Source organism: Pristiophorus japonicus, chromosome 3 (genome assembly GCF_044704955.1).
Source record: "Pristiophorus japonicus isolate sPriJap1 chromosome 3, sPriJap1.hap1, whole genome shotgun sequence".
NCBI classification, from domain to species: Eukaryota; Metazoa; Chordata; class Chondrichthyes; family Pristiophoridae; genus Pristiophorus; species Pristiophorus japonicus.
This window is the reverse complement of record NC_091979.1, coordinates 181,961,137-181,977,640: the sequence shown is the minus strand read 5'-3', so window position 1 is coordinate 181,977,640 and position 16,504 is coordinate 181,961,137.

The following is a 16,504-nucleotide window of genomic DNA, read 5'->3' as shown; positions in this document are numbered from 1 at the left end:
TATTCGAGTCCTCTAAATATAAAGGCCAGCATTCCATTAGCCTTGTTGAAAAGGGGTGAGGCCATGGAGAGATTTGAAAACAAGGATGAAGATTAAAACATTTTAGAACACATAGGCCTAGAAATTAGGTGGTTTATCGCCACCCATTACTGCCATCATCGGGTGATAAAATTGTAGCCGCTGTTCTTCTGCCAGCTGGCAGCCGGTCCCGCAGTGGCCGTCATTTTCGGGTGGCCAGCAGTACTGCCGATATCAGCAATCGCGAAAATCATAGAAATGAAGCAGATCATGATGTCAGTGAGTGTGCAACGCTCACTTGATGCCTGAGCTGCAAGTTTGGAGTTTGCCGCTCCACTTACCGACAAGCTGAGAAAGTGTTGACAAGCAGGAAGGAGGCTCCAGCAACGTTATTCAGCAATCACTTGCACCTGTGTTCGACTGGCTCTGTGTAACTTTCTGCAACTCCAGCAGTTTTATATACTTCTTGTAAGGTTCTAAGGTAACAGGGAGTGTTGTTGCAAGTGAAGAACAGCTTCATTATTATTTAAAAGCTTCTGCTTACAACTTGCTCACAGTCATAGGGGCTCTACTGGAAGTCGACCTCACACTCAAGTATCTTCAGGAGAGGAAATGGAGGGAGATGAGAAGATGGGCGCAGAGGGAGGAGAAGAGCCAGGAGGGCTCTCTGCAGGAGGCCTTACCCACCTAAGGACTTCCGAGAGCACTTCTCTTATATTTATTTAAGCAAGGAGCAGTGTATTATGAGGCTACACTTGACTAAGGAGGTGGTTATAGAACTCTGCCACCTCCTGCAAGCAGACCTGCAGCCTGAGAGTAGGTGAACACGGCTCTCCCAGTGACAGTCAAGGGCACGTGCCCCTCAATTTCTTCACCAGTGGATCTTTCCAGTCTGCAGCAGGAGACGTAGCTAACATCTCACAGTTCGCCGTCCATCACTGCACCTGGGAGGTCACTGAGGCTCTCTCCTAGAAGTAGGGACTCCATTGTCTTCTCTCTGGGCAGAGAGAAGCAGAGCGAGCACGCATTTGGCTTTGCTAGGATAGCGCGCATCCCCATGGTGCAGGGCACCATCGACTGCACACACGTGTCTTTGAAGGTGAAGTATAACAATCCAGAGATCTTCTATAACCGCAAAGGCTACCACTCACTTAATGGGCAGCTGGTGTGTGACCACGCCCAGCGCTTTCTGACAGCAGCCATGGTCAGTCCAGTATGCCAGTGATCTTTCAGCCACCACAGCAAACTCGAGGGTGGCTGCTCAGAGATAAGGCCTATCCACTCTCCATCATCATCATCATCATCATCATAGGCAGTGCCTCGGAATCGAGGCAGACTTGCTTCCACTCTAAAAATGAGTCCTTAGGTGGCTGAACAGTCCAATATGAGAACCACAGTCCCTGTCACAGGTGGAATAGACGGTCGTTGAGAGATGGGGTGGGTGGGACAGGTTTGCCGCACGCTCTTTCTGCTGCCTGCGCTTGATTTCTGCATGCTCTCGGCGATGAGACTCGAGGTGTTCAGCGCCCTCCCGGATGCACTTCCTCCAATTAGGGTGGTCTTTGGCCAGGGACTCCCAGATGTCAGTGGGGATGTTGCACTTTATCAGGGAGGCTTTGAGGGTGTCCTTGTAGCGTTTCCTCTGCCCACCTTTGGATCGTTTGCCGTGAAGGAGTTCCGAGTAGAACACCTGCTTTGGGAGCCTCGTGTGTGGCATGCGAACAATGTGGCCTGCCCAGCGGAGCTGATCAAGTGTGGTCAGTGCTTCGATGCTGGGGATGCTGGCCTGGTCGAGGACGCTAATGTTGGTGCGCCTGTCCTCCAGGGGATTTGTAGGATCTTGCGGAGACATCTTGGTGGTATTTCTCCAGCGACTTGAGGTGTCTACTGTACATGGTCCATGTCACTGAGCCATACAGGAGGGTGGGTATTATTGCAGCCTTGTAGACCATGAGCTTTGTGGCAGATTTGCGGGCCTAGTCTTCAAATACTCTTTTCATCAGGCAGCAGAAGGCTGCACTGGCGCACTGGAGGTGGCGTTGAAACTTGTTGTCAATGTTTGCTCTTGTTGATAATAGGCTCCCGAGGTACGGGAAATGGTTCACGTTGTTGAGGGCCGCGCCATGGATCTTGATAACTGGGGGGCAGTGCTGTGCAGCGAGGACAGGCTGGTGAGGACCTTTGTCTTACAGAGTTTAGCGTAAGGCCCATGCTTTCGTATGCCTTAGTAAATACGTTGACTATGACTTGGAGTTCAGCCTCTGTATGTGCGCACACTCTCCACCTAGCTCTTGACCGCCCTCCACAGCCCCAGTAATTGTGCCCAGCACTCATACTATGTGTTATGTCTTTAATACTCTTATGAATGACTCCACGAGGTATAGTATTGTACTTGAGCTGTTGTGACCTTAGTCCCATTTATTGTAACTCCAGAGTGAGGCACAAGCATGGTGGGCAGCCTTTTATACTGGGCCCTGCACACCTATGCAGGTGATCCACAGGTCTCCCACTGCAGTGCCCTCTGGTGGCACACCTTATGTGATTATACAGTTAGTATACATGGTCTGCATACATGACATCACTTCCCCCCCAACTCTTTAATACAAATTGACTCGTACATTGATGATGACCTGGGCTTTGCACTTCCTGCTTGACCATTGGAGGGTCGCTTCTAGCTTGGATGGGTTGGTAGTGAGATTTGTTGTCAGTGGAGGTCCCCGTGGTTTCTGGTTGTGAGTCTATGACTACTCCATTCTCCCCCCACACAGAGATCATGTTAATGGCCCGTTACATGCAAGTTGCATTTAAATTCATCACATGGGTTTTACATTTACATCTTGGTACATTTGTTGGGTGGATTACAGTTGCGTTTCTTTTTGTGTGGTACATTTACATGATCAGTACAGGTATATCAGTACAGGTATACAAGGACAGTGTAGATCCAGCACGGCCGGATGAGATCCGGGTCTTCTGGTGGCAGTGCAGCGCCCCATACTAGTGGGTCTGTGGGCGAGGTGAGCTCATTTTGCTCAAGTTGCCGGAGCACAGGGCTCTTGCCGTTACTCCTAGTGTCGTGCAGGCCAAAAGACAACTGATATGTCTGTGACCTCCCTGTCCTTTTCGTTTGCACAATGTCACTGCTGCTCCCTGGGAAGTGGTCTGAGCGAGTGAGTATTTTGTCGAAGCGACGGTGGGGCTGCATCGTCTTGTCTAGCAGTTCGCAGGGGACTGCTGACTCGCTTTGCTTGAGGACACCATTATGAGCACTCTCTAGTTTGGGATCCTGGCTGGTCCAGGTCCCATTCGGAGGAGCTGTTGCGGGTGACCCTTCGCTCTTGGGCATGGTCCTGGTGGCGGATGGGTTTGTGGACTGCGCCTTTTTCACCCGGGTGGTGGGCGACGGTAGCCGACTGCGAGCATAGGCGCAGTTTACAGTTTCTGGCCCATGGTGGTTCATGCCATCAGGTGCCTGCAATGTTAAACCGATCTGAGGCAGGGTATCGCTACCGGTGCCTCTGCTCTCCGGGGATCGTTTACTCTGCGGCTTGTCTACTTCTGTCAGCTGTGGGGACACTTTATGATACGTCGTTCTGGTCCCCGGGGACGCAGGCTACAGCATTGGGTAGCCCACTGGACCTGTATCCAACCGTTGGGTGTTTGCCCGCTACATTGGCTGATTGCAATTTGCACCCAACATTGCTCAACAACATTTTGCTCGTTACAGCTGGAGTTTTACATCGGTTACCAATTTCAAGCAGTTCATTCAAAAATGGCGGTTTACTGGCCTTCTTTAAAATGACCTTACAACTTTTACCCCAATCGTCTTCCTTGCGTGGAACCACGTGTCGTTGCTCCATTAGCGCTGCACCTCGTGGTTTGGACGCCATCCTTTCCTTGTCTATGATGTTGACTGCCGCAATCTTCTTTCCCAGGGATTCTGCCACTGAAGGCACCCTCGGATCCAATCTTCCTCCCCAAGAGTCCTGCCACTGAAACCAGGAAGGTGCGTTTAGGTCGTCTCGGCCGGATCATCGCCACGCAGTCGTGATGAGCAATCTGTGCTTCGGGGGCTGGTGGATCTGCTCTCCGGTGCCTGGTCCAACCGAAGGTGGGGGCTTGCTCTGCTTCTGAGCACGGGGGACATCGATCACTGGAGGGATGAAGCCTTCCCAGTTCCAATGAATCTTCCCCATCCATCTTCTGCGGAATACCAAAGGGCAGAAAACGCTAGTGGGAGTTGTGTACAGACCACCAAACAATAGTAGCGAGGTTGGGGACAGCATCAAACAAGAAATTAGGGATGTGTGCTATAAAGGTACAGCAGTTATCATGGGCGACTTTAATCTACATATTGATTGGGCTAACCAAACTGGTAATAATACGATGGAGGAGGATTTCTGGAGTGTATTAGGGATGGTTTTCTGAAAATTATTGGAAAAAATCCTGAAAGACAGGATAAATCTACATATGGAAAGGCAAGGATTAATTAGGGACAGTCAGCAGATTTGTTAAGGGAAGATTGTGTCTGACTAACATGATTGAATTTTTTGAGGAGGTATCCAAGAGGGTCAATGAGGGTAGTGCATACGATGTAGTATATATGGACTTTAGCAAGGTTTTTGATAAGACTGGTCATGAAGGTTAAAGCCCATGGGATACAGGGCAAAGTGTCAAGTTGGATCCAAAATTGGCTTATAGATAGGAAGCAAAGGGTAATGATTGATGGATGTTTTTGTGACTGGAAGGATTTTTCCAATGGGGTTCCGCAGGGCTCAGTACTGGGACCCTTGGTTTTTCTGGTAAATATCAAGATTTGAATATAGAGAGTATGAATATGATGTTTGCAGATGACACTAAAGTTGGCTTTGTGGTTGATAATGAAGAGGAAAGTCATGGGCTGCAAGAGGATATCAATCTACTGGTCAAGTGGCAGAGCAGTGGCAAATGGAATTTAATTCAGAGAAGTGTGAGGTGATGCACTTTGAGAGGGCTAATAAGGAAAGGGTATACACATTAAGCGGTAGGCCACTTAATAGTGTCGAAGAAGAAAGGGACCTTGGAGTGCTTGTCCACAGACCCCTGAGAATAGCAGGCCAGGTGGATAAGGTGGTTAAGAAGGCATACGGAATGCTTGTATTTATTGGCCGAGGCATAGAATATAAGAGCAGGGAGGTTATGCTTAAATTGTATATAATTGTTCGGCCACAGCTGGAGTATTGTGTGCAGTTCTGGTCGCCGTATTATAGGAAGGACGTGATTGCACTAGAGAGGGCGCAGAGATTTATTAGGATGCTGCCTGGAATGGAGAATTTCTGTTATGAGGACAGATTGGATAGGCTGAGTTTGTTCTCATTGGAACAGAGGATGTTGAGAAGGAGACCTCATTGAGGTGTACAAAATATTGAGGGACCTGGACATAGTGGCGAGTAAGGGTCTATTTCCATTGGTGGAAGGGTCTATTATGAGGGGGCATAGTTTTGAGATGGTTGGTGGAAGGTTAGAGGAGATTTGAGGGTGGGCTTCTTTACACAGAGGATTGTGGGGATCTGGAACTCGCTGCCTGGAAGAGTGGTGGATGCAGAAACCCTCACCACTTTTAAGAGATGGTTGGATGGGCACTTAAAGTGCAAAAACCTGCAGGGTTACGGACCTAGAGCTGGTAATTGGGATTAGACTGGATGACCTTTCGTTGGTCGGAAGCCTACAAGAGGCCCAACACGTCGGAGAGGCGGGAGTGCGAGCAGCAGGGAGTCCAGGGATGTCGGAGGCCTACAAAAGGCCCAACGCGTTGGAGAGGCGGGAGTGCGAGCAGCAGGGAGTCCGGGGACGTCGGAGGCCTACAAAAGGCCCAACGCGTCGGAGAGCCCAGCCGGTGCAGTTGCAACAGAGAGAGAAGGCAAAAAAGAAGTAGAAAGAAATCGAAAGGTGATGTCACAGCCAAGGGGGTAAGTGATTGGCTGCTGATTGGTAAGTAGTTTTTCTTTTTCTTTTCTTTATCAGTAAGTAATCTTTTCGCATTGTTGTTGCCAAATTAAATTTATCCAGGGGTTAAGTCATGGTAGGACAGCTCGGACACGTGTTATGCTCCTCCTGTACTATGTGGGAAGTCACAGTGTCCCTGACGACTACATGTGCGGGAAGTGTGTCCGGCTGCAGCTCCTGATGGACCGCATTGCGGCGCTGGAGCTGCGGGTGGATTCCCGGTGGAGCATGCACGATGCTGAGAATGACATGAATAGCACGTTTAGTGAGTTAGTATTACTGCAGGAAAAGGGTACACAGTCAGATAGGGAATGGGTGACCAACAGGAAGAACAGTGCAAGGAAGGTAGTGCAGGTGTCCCCTGCAGTCATCCCCCTGCAAAACAGATACATCGCTTTGGGTACTGGTGAGGGGGATGACTCATCAGAGGAGGGCAGCAGCAGCCAAGTTCATGGCACGTGGGTGGCTCAGCTGCACAGGAGGGCAGGAAAAAGAGTGGGAGAGCTATAGTGATAGGGGATTCAATTGTAAGGGGAATAGATAGAGGTTTCTGCGGCTGCAACCGAGACTCCAGGACGGTATGTTGCCTCCCTGGTGCAAGGGTCAAGGATGTCTCGGAGCGGGTGCAGGGCATTCTGAAAAGGGAGGGAGAACAGCCAGTTGTTGTGGTGCATATCGGTAAAAAAAGAGATGAGGTCCTTCAAGACTAATTTAAGGAGCTCGGAGCTAAATTAAAAAGTAGGACGTCAAAAATAGTAATCTTAGGATTGCTACCAGTGCCACGTGCTAGTCAGAGTAGGAATTGCAGGATAGCTAAGATGAATACGTGGCTTGAGCAGTGGTGCAGAAGGGAGGGATTCAAAATCCTGGGACATTGGAACCGGTTCTGGAGGAGGTGGGACCAGTACAAACTGGACGGTCTGCACTTGGGCAGGACAGGAAACAATGTCCTAGGGGGAGTGTTTGCTAGTGCTGTTGGGGAGGAGTTAAACTAACATGGCAGGGGGATGGGAACCTATGCAGGGAGTCTGAGGGAAGTAGAAAGAGGGGAAAAGCAAAAGATAGAAAGAAGAAAAGTAAAAGTGGAGGGCAGAGAAACCTAAGGCAAAAAGCAAAAAGGGCCACATTGCAGCAAAACTCTAAAGGGGAAAAGTGTATTAGAAAGACAAGCCTGAAGGCTCTGTGCCTCAATGCGAGGAGTATTTGGAATAAGGTGGACGAATTAACTGTGCATATAGCAGTTAACGGGTATGATGTAATTGGCATCACGGAGATATGGCTCCAGGGTGACCAAGGCTGGGAACTCAACATCCAGGGGTATTCAACATTTAGGAAGGATAGTCAGAAAGGAAAAGGAGGTCAGGTGGCATTGCTGGTTAAGGAGGAAATTCATGCAATAGTAAGAAAGGACTTTAGCTTGGATGATGTGGAATCGGTATGGGTGGAGCTGCGAAATACCAAGGGGCAGAAAACGCTCGTGGGATTTGTGTACAGACCAACAAACAGTAGTAGTAAGGTTAGGGACAGCATCAAACAAGAAATTAGGGATGCATGCAATAAAGGTACAGCAGTTATCATTGGCGACTTTAATCTACACATTGATTGGGCTAACCAAACTGGTAACAATGTGGTGAAGGAGAATTTCCTGGAGTGTATTAGGGATGGTTTTCTTGACCAATATGTCGAGGAACCAACTGGGGAGCTGGCCTTCCTACACTGGATGATGTGTAATGAGAGAGGACTACTTAGCAATCTTGTTGTGCGAGGTCCCTTGGGGAAGAGTGACCATAACATGGTAGAATTCTTTATTAGGATGGAGAATAACACAGTTAATTCAGAAACTAGGCTCCTGAACTTAAGGAAAGGTAACTTTGGTGGTTTGAGCCGTGAATTAGCGAGAATGATACTTAAAGGATTGACGGTGGATAGGCAATGGCAAACATTTAAAGATCACATGGATGAACTCCAGCAATTGTGCATCCCTGTCTGGATTAAAAATAAAATGGGGAAGGTGGCTCAACCGTGGCTAACAAGGGAAATTAAGGATAGTGTTAAATCCAAGGAAGAGGCATATAAATTGGCCAGAAAAAGCAGCAGACCTGAGGACTGGATGAAATTTAGAATTCAGCAGGGAAGGACAAAGGGTTTAATTAGGAGGTGGAAAATAGAGTATGAGAAGAAGCTTGCTGGGAACATAAAAACTGACTGCAAAAGCTTCTATAGATATGTGAAGAGAAAAAGATTAGTGAAGACAAACGTAGGTCCCTTGCAGTCAGATTCAGGTGAATTTATAATGGGGCACAAAGAAATGGCAGATCAATTGAACAAATACTTTGGTTCTGTCTTCACGAAGGAAGACACAAATAACCTTCCGGAAGTACTAGGGGACCGAGGGTCTAGTGAGAAAGAGAAACTGAAGGATATCCTTAATAGGTGGGAAATTGTGTTTGGGAAATTGATGGGATTGAAGGCCGATAAATCCCCGGAGTCTCACAGTCTGCAGCCCAGAGTACTTAAGGAAGTGGCTCTAGAATTAGTGGATGCATTGGTGATCATTTTCCAACAGTCTATCAACTCTGGATCAGTTCCTATGGACTGGAGGGTAGCTAATGTAACACCACTTTTTAAAAAGGGAGGGAGAGAGAAAGTGGGTAATTATAGACCGGTTAGCCTGACATCAGTGGTGGGGAAAATGTTGGAATCAATAATTAAGGATGAAGTAGCGGCGCATTTGGAAAGCAGTGACAGGATCAGTCCAAGTCAGCATGGATTTATGAAGGGGAAATCATGCTTGACAAATCTTCTGGAATTTTTTGAGGACCTAACTAATAGAGTGAACAAGGGAGAACCAGTGGATGTGGTGTATTTGGACTTTCAAAAGGCTTTTGACAAGGTTCCACACAATAGATTGGTGTGCAAAATCAAAGCACATGGTATTGGGAGTAATGTATTGATGTGGATAGAGAACTGGTTGGCAGACAGGAAGCAGAGAGTCGGGATAAATGGGTCCTTTTCAGAATGGCAGGCAGTGACTAGTGGAGTGCCGCAGGGCTCAGTGCTGGGACCCCAGCTCTTTACAATATACACCAATGATTTGGATGAAGGAATTGAGTGTACTATCTCCAAGTTTGCAGATGACACTAAACTGGGTGGCGGTGTGAGCTGTGAGGGGGATGCTAAGAGGCTGCATGGTGACTTAGACAGGTTATGTGAGTGGGCAAAGGCATGGCAGATGCAGTATAACGTGGATAAATGTGAGGTTATCCACTTTGGGGGCAAAAATGCAAAGACAGAATATTATCTGAATGGTGGCAGATTAGGAAAAGGGGAGGTGCAACGAGACTTGGGTGTCATGGTTCATCAGTCATTGAAAGTTGGCATACAGGTACAGCAGGCGGTAAAGAAGGGAAATGGTATGTTGGCCTTCATAGCTAAGGGATTTGAGTATAGGAGGTCTTACTGCAGTTGTACAGGGTCTTCGTGAGGCCTGTGGAAATGTATTTTTTTAAGCTGCATTACACTGTTGTTGTACCCTTTTTGACATAAAACAAAATGGAGTCCTGGTCCTTCCAGAAACTTCTGCAACAGACAGTCTGTTTGCATAACAAATGCTAACCCTGACTGGAACTGCTGAGGCTGATTAATAGCTAGCAGACAACATCAAACTGTCTTGCTGAGATAAGTACCACCCATTGTGCTCCCCTGTATTACCAATACACCCCCAAAGAGATACTCAAACTACCAGCCATTATATCTTGTACAGAACTCATCCATGTTATGCAAAAGGATAAGTACCCAATCAACCACTATGGGAATCATGGGCCCAAATAACTGATCAGGAAACTGGACAATCCTGACACAATGCAAGGCCGGTAATAGCACATTGTCACATTCTAATCAAGTAATGGCTGACTGGCCCACTAATAACCCTGACAAAGGAGATATTTGGAAACCATGTCAAGACAAGGATGTGGTAATTAACTCTTTATATGTATTCACTGACTGCAAAGACAGAGCCAATACACAGGATGGGACCATAACTTGTTTTTTACTGTAAATACCTCATGAAACTGTACCATCTTGGAGGTCTTCACTTAACCTTTGACTGAGTGAGAGTCTTCCCTTGCTGCAAGTAAAAATTAAAAGAACATCTGCCAGAGCTGAAGGTGTCAGAGTCGTATATTGTGAGCCGAGATTTCAACAGGCCTCACCTGGAATATTGTGTTCAGTTTTGGTCTTCTAATCTGAGGAAGGACATTCTGGCTATTGAGGGAGTGCAGCAAAGGTTCACCAGACTGATTCCCGGGATGGCTGGACTGACATATGAGGAGAGATTGGATCAACTGGGCCTTTATACATTGGAGTTTAGAAGAATGAGAGGGGATCTCATAGAAACATACAAGATTCTGACGGGACGGGACAGATTAGATGCGGGTAGATTGTTCCTGATGTTGGGGACGTCCAAAACCAGGGGACATTGTCTAAGGATAAGGGGTAGGCCATTTAGGACTGAGATGAGGAGAAACTTCTTCACTCAGAGAGTTGTTAACCTGTGGAATTCCCTACTGCAGAGAGTTGCTGATGCCAGTTCATTGGATATAATCAAGAGTGAGTTAGATATGGCCCTTACGGCTAAGGGGATCAAGGGGTATGGAGAGAAAGAAGGAAAGGGGTACTGAGGGAATGATCAGCCATGATCTTAGCGAATGGTGGTGCAGGCTCAAAGGGCTGAATGGCCTACAACGGCATCTATTTTCTATTTTTCTATGTTTCTAATGGTAAGTACTGCAGGGAATAGAATTTGGCCACAGTGATCTCCTTGACTAATTTCGATCGCCTGGATGGGTCGGAGAGGAATTTTCCCAGATGTTTTCTCCCTAAATTGGTCGGGTTTTTATCTGTTTTTTGCCTCTCCCAGGAGATCACATGACTCCGGTTGGGGTGAAGTGCAGAATGTTTTAGTATAAGAGCTGTCGCAGTTGTGGTAAGGCAGAATGGTTGGGCTGGGTGCTCTTTGCCTTTCCGTCATTGTTCATAGGTTTATATATAACCTTTAGGGCTGCTGAACAAGGGCTGTGTGGCTCTTTGTTGGCCGGCGCGGACACAATGGGCCGGAATGGCCTCCTTCTGCGCTGTAAATTTTTATGTTTCTATGTTTCTATCTGCCAAATTTTTGCCCACTCACTTAGCCTGCCTATGTCCTTTTGCTGATTTTTTGTGTCCTCCTCACACATTGCTTTTCCTCCCATCTTTGTATCATCAGCAAATTGAGCTACGTTACAAGGAGGCCATTTGACCCATTGTGCCTGTGCTGGCTCTTTGAAAGAGCTATCCAATTAGTCCCACTCCGCTGCCCATTCCCCATGGCTCTGCAAATGTTTACCCGTCAAATATTTATCCAATTTGCTTTTGAAAGTTACTATTGAATCAGCTTCCACCACCTTTTCAGGCAGTGCATTCCAGATCATAACAACTCGCCTCACTGCATAATTTTTTTGCCCTCATGTCACCTCTGGTTCTTTTGCCAATGACCTTAAATGTGTGTACCCTGGTTAATGAGCGAGAGAATGCAACTCTGGTTATAGACTTCACAACAGACACTATGGGAGGGGTAGTATTTTAACTCGGAGTGGGTTTCCGGCAGGAAACTGCTCTCGCAAGTTGCTTACGCGCCTGCCAGGTGCAGCAGGAGACTAAGGCGATTTTAACTGCCCAGCCTCATTTAAATGGCGCTGGTCTAATTGCCAGCTGGAATGGACATGTAGAGGGTGCAGAGCGGGTGGAGGGAGGCAAAGATTGGGCAACTCTTAGCCAACCGCCGGCCTCCAGGTGAGTGGCAGGAAGGGGGTTTCCACCAGGCGGGTGGGTTCAGACCGATCCCTATGGATTTCAGGTCTCCAACATGGCAAACAGGCTGGCACGCATTGAGTCCTTTTCAGGATTTTGATTTCACAATCCTGCAGACAATTTCAAACAGCGATTCGAGGAACAGCCTGATAGATACCACCCTGATCCTTGTCCAAATTGAAATGAGCTCATCCCTCTTGCAATCGAGGGAAGCCCACTAAGACGAGCTGAAAAATTAACTTACCTTCGTAAACAGAACCAGTCAAAATTACCACCAAAGTGGACACTGCCCTCGATACCCTCATGGAAGTCACCAATAAAAGCAAAAAATAGCAGATTTGGAAATTATAGGAAGACACTTGTATCCACAAGGAGCTTCTTCAGACTGAAGAAAAGTTGTAATCACTTCATGCTCCACCTGCAGATCAGCAGGTCCGAGCATGGAATACTGGAGGCTCTGGTCTATCTGCAACTGATGACTTTGTTATAAAAGGCCACAGTGTTAGAGGAGGGCAGAGGACAAACCTCCAAGAGGAAAAAAAGTGTCATCCTTGATAATCAATCCTGGACATAAACATGTATGTCACAGTACCTCTTAGTTCAAAGTAGCGCACATCATATTGGCTGCGTGATAGTGAGTAATAACAGGTAGTAGGGAGCAATGCGTGTGCTCTATCCATCATCATAGGCAGTCCCTTGGAATCGAGGAAGACTTGCTTCCATCTTAAGCAGTCCTTAGGTGGCTGAACAGTCCAATACGAGAACCACAGTCCTTGTCATAGGTGGGACAGATAATCGTTGAGGGAAAGGGTGGGTGGGACAGGTTTGTTGCACACTCTGTCCGCTGCCTGCGCTTGATTTCTGCATGCTCTCGGCGATGAGCCTCGAGGTGCTCGGCACCCTCCCGGATGCACTTCCTCCACTTAGGGCGGTCTTTGGCCAGGGGCTCCCAGGTGGTCTATCCAATTCTACAAAGTCTACAGGTCAAATGAAACAGTTGAAAAAAAGGACACCATGAAACTACCATCAGTGTGTCTTATATTATTGAATTTGTGTTTATCAGTGATGTTATTCATACTTTCCAATAAAAAGTGTGCCTACTGAAGCAGGTGTTCAATTTTCTACTACGGGTGCGGGGGCTGTATAACAAAGGAGGAAAGGGAGCAAAATATGGGCAGAGGTTATAATCTGAAATTGTTGAACTCAATGTTGAGTCCAGAAGGCTGAAAAGTGCCTAAACGAAAGATGCCATAAAATAATGGGGTTATAAATAATTGAAAGATGCGAAATGTGCAATGTGAGTATTTGCAACCAAAGCTCAAGGAGTAAAGTTTTAGAGGGGCACGATCTTCGTGAAAACTATTTAAGCTGGCTTCGCTTCACACTCAAATAGTCCAAGAGAAATTTTAAAACACCTATTATGATACATGATGGGCTCTATTTTCACCACCATTGGGCGCTGTTTTTTTGGCGTCAGCTGATTTTTTTTCAGCAATCATGATTTTGAAATTTTCCTCAAAGTTTGTACACAGGCAGCGATTATCAGCGGCAGTTTTTTGTGCACAAGATTTTTTAGCTCAGGTCTGTTTGACAACTGATTTCTGCGTCGTTTTTGGCCCTTTAACTGATTTTCGGCAACAACGAATTTGTCAGGGCGGCAGTGCACAGTTGCCTTAAGCACCTATCCGGAAAACGTTACGTTAACTTAAGGAAATCGATGCTGAATATATTTCTGAGTTTTTGGAGCAAGGGAAGAAGAGATTTTAAAACATAAATTCATGATTTTTGCAGAGGGAACTCGGAAAATAACTCAGAAAGTTCATTTTTCCCACAGAATGTTTTTGAGAATGGGCAAATTGCGATTCCACCCCACCACACCACTGAACCTCTGCTCACGGGTCTCCAGGCCTGGGTCGGAGGAGTGCCGGTCAGCCGAAGGATCGCTCCCTCGGCCGGACACAAGCACAGGAGCTCAGCACTTGGATTCCATCCCCCACCCCTGGGCTCAGCTTTAAAGAAGCCCGGGGGGGGGGGGTGAGCGGGTGGAATCCAAGCGCCGAGCTCCTCTGTTTTTGTCCGGCCGAGGGAGCGATCCTACCGCATGCACTCCAAGCTGTGCATCAGAGATGGCACAACACAGCAGCAAACATAGGCATTTTGGCACAAGCTACAATTAAAATGCCATAAATCTCTGTGCATCGCGTCTCCATAGAGACAGAACGTAGTGTTGCACATATGCACAGACCAGGGTGTGGTCTGTTCTGCTAGGATGTCACCCAGCAAAGCTATGTGTGTGCTTTGCTGCAGTAAGTCTCACAATAACAAGAACAACGAAGTTAAGAATAAGAATTATGGGTGCACATTTTACGATGCCTCATGTAGGAAGGTTGGCATATAGAGACGACGGATAATACCACGATGCTGTTGTCGCACAGACCAGATCGCTTGGGCATTAATGGGAAGTAGGCGATACCCTGATCAAAACTACAGGGGCAGGCGCTCATACCTACACCTGAGTGAGGCAGGCTGCATTTGCAGGCTGCGATTTAGAAAGGAGGTCATCACCGAGATCTGACAGCTAGTCAGGTCAGCCATACAGCCGAGAAGTGGCAGGAGGACTGCATAGATAGAGGATTGGCTAACTAACAGAAAACAGAGAGTCGGGATAAATGGTTCATCCTCGGATTGGCAATCAGTAACTAGTGGGGTGCCGCAAGGATCAGTGCTGGGAATCCAACTATTTACAATCTATATCAATGACTTGGAAGAAAGGACCGAGTGTAACGTAGCCAAGTTTGCTGATGATATAAAGATGGGAGGAAAAGCAATGTGTGAGGAGGACACAAAGAAAATTGCAAAAGGACATAGACAGTCTAAGTGAGTGGGCAAAAATTTGGCAGATGGAGTATAATATTGGAAAGTATGAGGTTATGCACTTTGGCAGAAAAAAATCAAAGGGCAAGTTATTATTTAAATGGAGAAAAATTTCAAAGTGCTGCAGTACAGCAGGACCTGGGGGGTACTTGTGCATGAAACACAAAAGGTTAGTATGCAGCTGCAGCAAGCGATCAGGAAGGCCAATGGAATCTTGGCCTTTATTGCAAAGGGGATGGAGTATAAAAGCAGGGAAGTCTTGCTACAGTTATACAGGGTATTGGTGAGGCCACACCTGGAATACTGTGTGCAGTTTTGGTTTCCAGATTTACAAAAGGATATACTTGCTTTGGAGGCAGTTCAGAGAAGGGTCACAAGGTTGATTCCAGAGATGAGGGGATTGATTTATGAGGATAGGTTGAGTAGGTTCGGCCTCTACTCATTGGAATTCAGAAGAATGAGAGGTAATCTTATCGAAACGTATAAGATTATGAGGGGGCTTGACAAGGTGGATGTAGAGAGGATGCTTCCATTGATAGGGGAGACTAGAACTAGAGGGCATGATCTTAGAATAAGGGGCCGCCTATTTAAAACTGAAATGAGGAGGAATTTCTTCTCTCAGAGGCTTGTAAATCTGTAGAATTCGCTACCTCAGAGAGCTGTGAAAGCAGGGACATTGAATAAATATAAGTCACAGATAGACAGTTTCTTAACAGATAAGGGATTAAGGGATTAAGGGATAAGGGATTAACCCCCAGGGCCTGATAGTCTGCATCCCAGAGTACTTACAAAAGTGGCCCTCGAAATAGTAGATGCACTGGTGGTCATTTTCCAACATTCCATGGACTCTGGATCAGTTCCTATGGATTGGAGGGTAGCTAATGTAACCCCACTATTTTAAAAAGGAGGAAGAGAGAAAACAGGGAATTATAGACCGGTGAGCCTGACATCGATAGTGGGGAAAATGCTGGAATCAATTATTAAAGATGTAACAGCAGCGCATTTGGAAAGCAGTGACAGGATCGGTCCAAGTCAGCATGGATTTATGAAAGGGAAATCATACTTGACAAATCTTCTAGAATTTTTTGAGGATGTAACTAGTAGAGTGGATAAGGCAGAATCAGTGGATGTGGTGTATTTGGACTTTCAAAAGGGTTTTGACAAGGTCCCACACAAGGGATTAGTGTGCAACATTAAGGCACATGGGATTAGGGTAATGTATTGACGTGGATAGAGAACTGGTTGGCAGACAGGAAGCAAAGAGTGGGAATAAATGGGTCCTTTTCAGAATTGCAGAGTGACTAGTGGTGTACCGCATGGTTCAGTGCTGGGACCCAAGCTATTTACAATATACATCAATGATTTAGATGAAGGAACTGAGTGTAATATCTCCAAGTTTGCAGATGACACTAAACTGGGTGGCAGTGTGAGCTGTGAGGTGGATGCTAAGAGGCTACAGGGTGACTTGGACAGGTTAGGTGAGTGGGCAAATGCATGGCAGATGAAGTATAATGTGGATAAGTATGAGGTTATCCACTTGAGTGGCAAAAACAGGAAGGCAGATTATTATCTGAACGGTGACAGATTAGTCAAAGGGGAGGTGCAACGAGACCTGGGTGTCATGGTGTATCAGTCATTGAAAGTAGGCATGCTGGTACAGTAGGCAGTAAAAAAAGCAAATGGCTTGTTGGCCTTCATAGCGAGAGGATTTGAGTATAGGAGCAGGGAGGTCTTACTGCAGTTGTACAAGGCTTTGGTGAGAACACACCTTGAGTATTGTGCT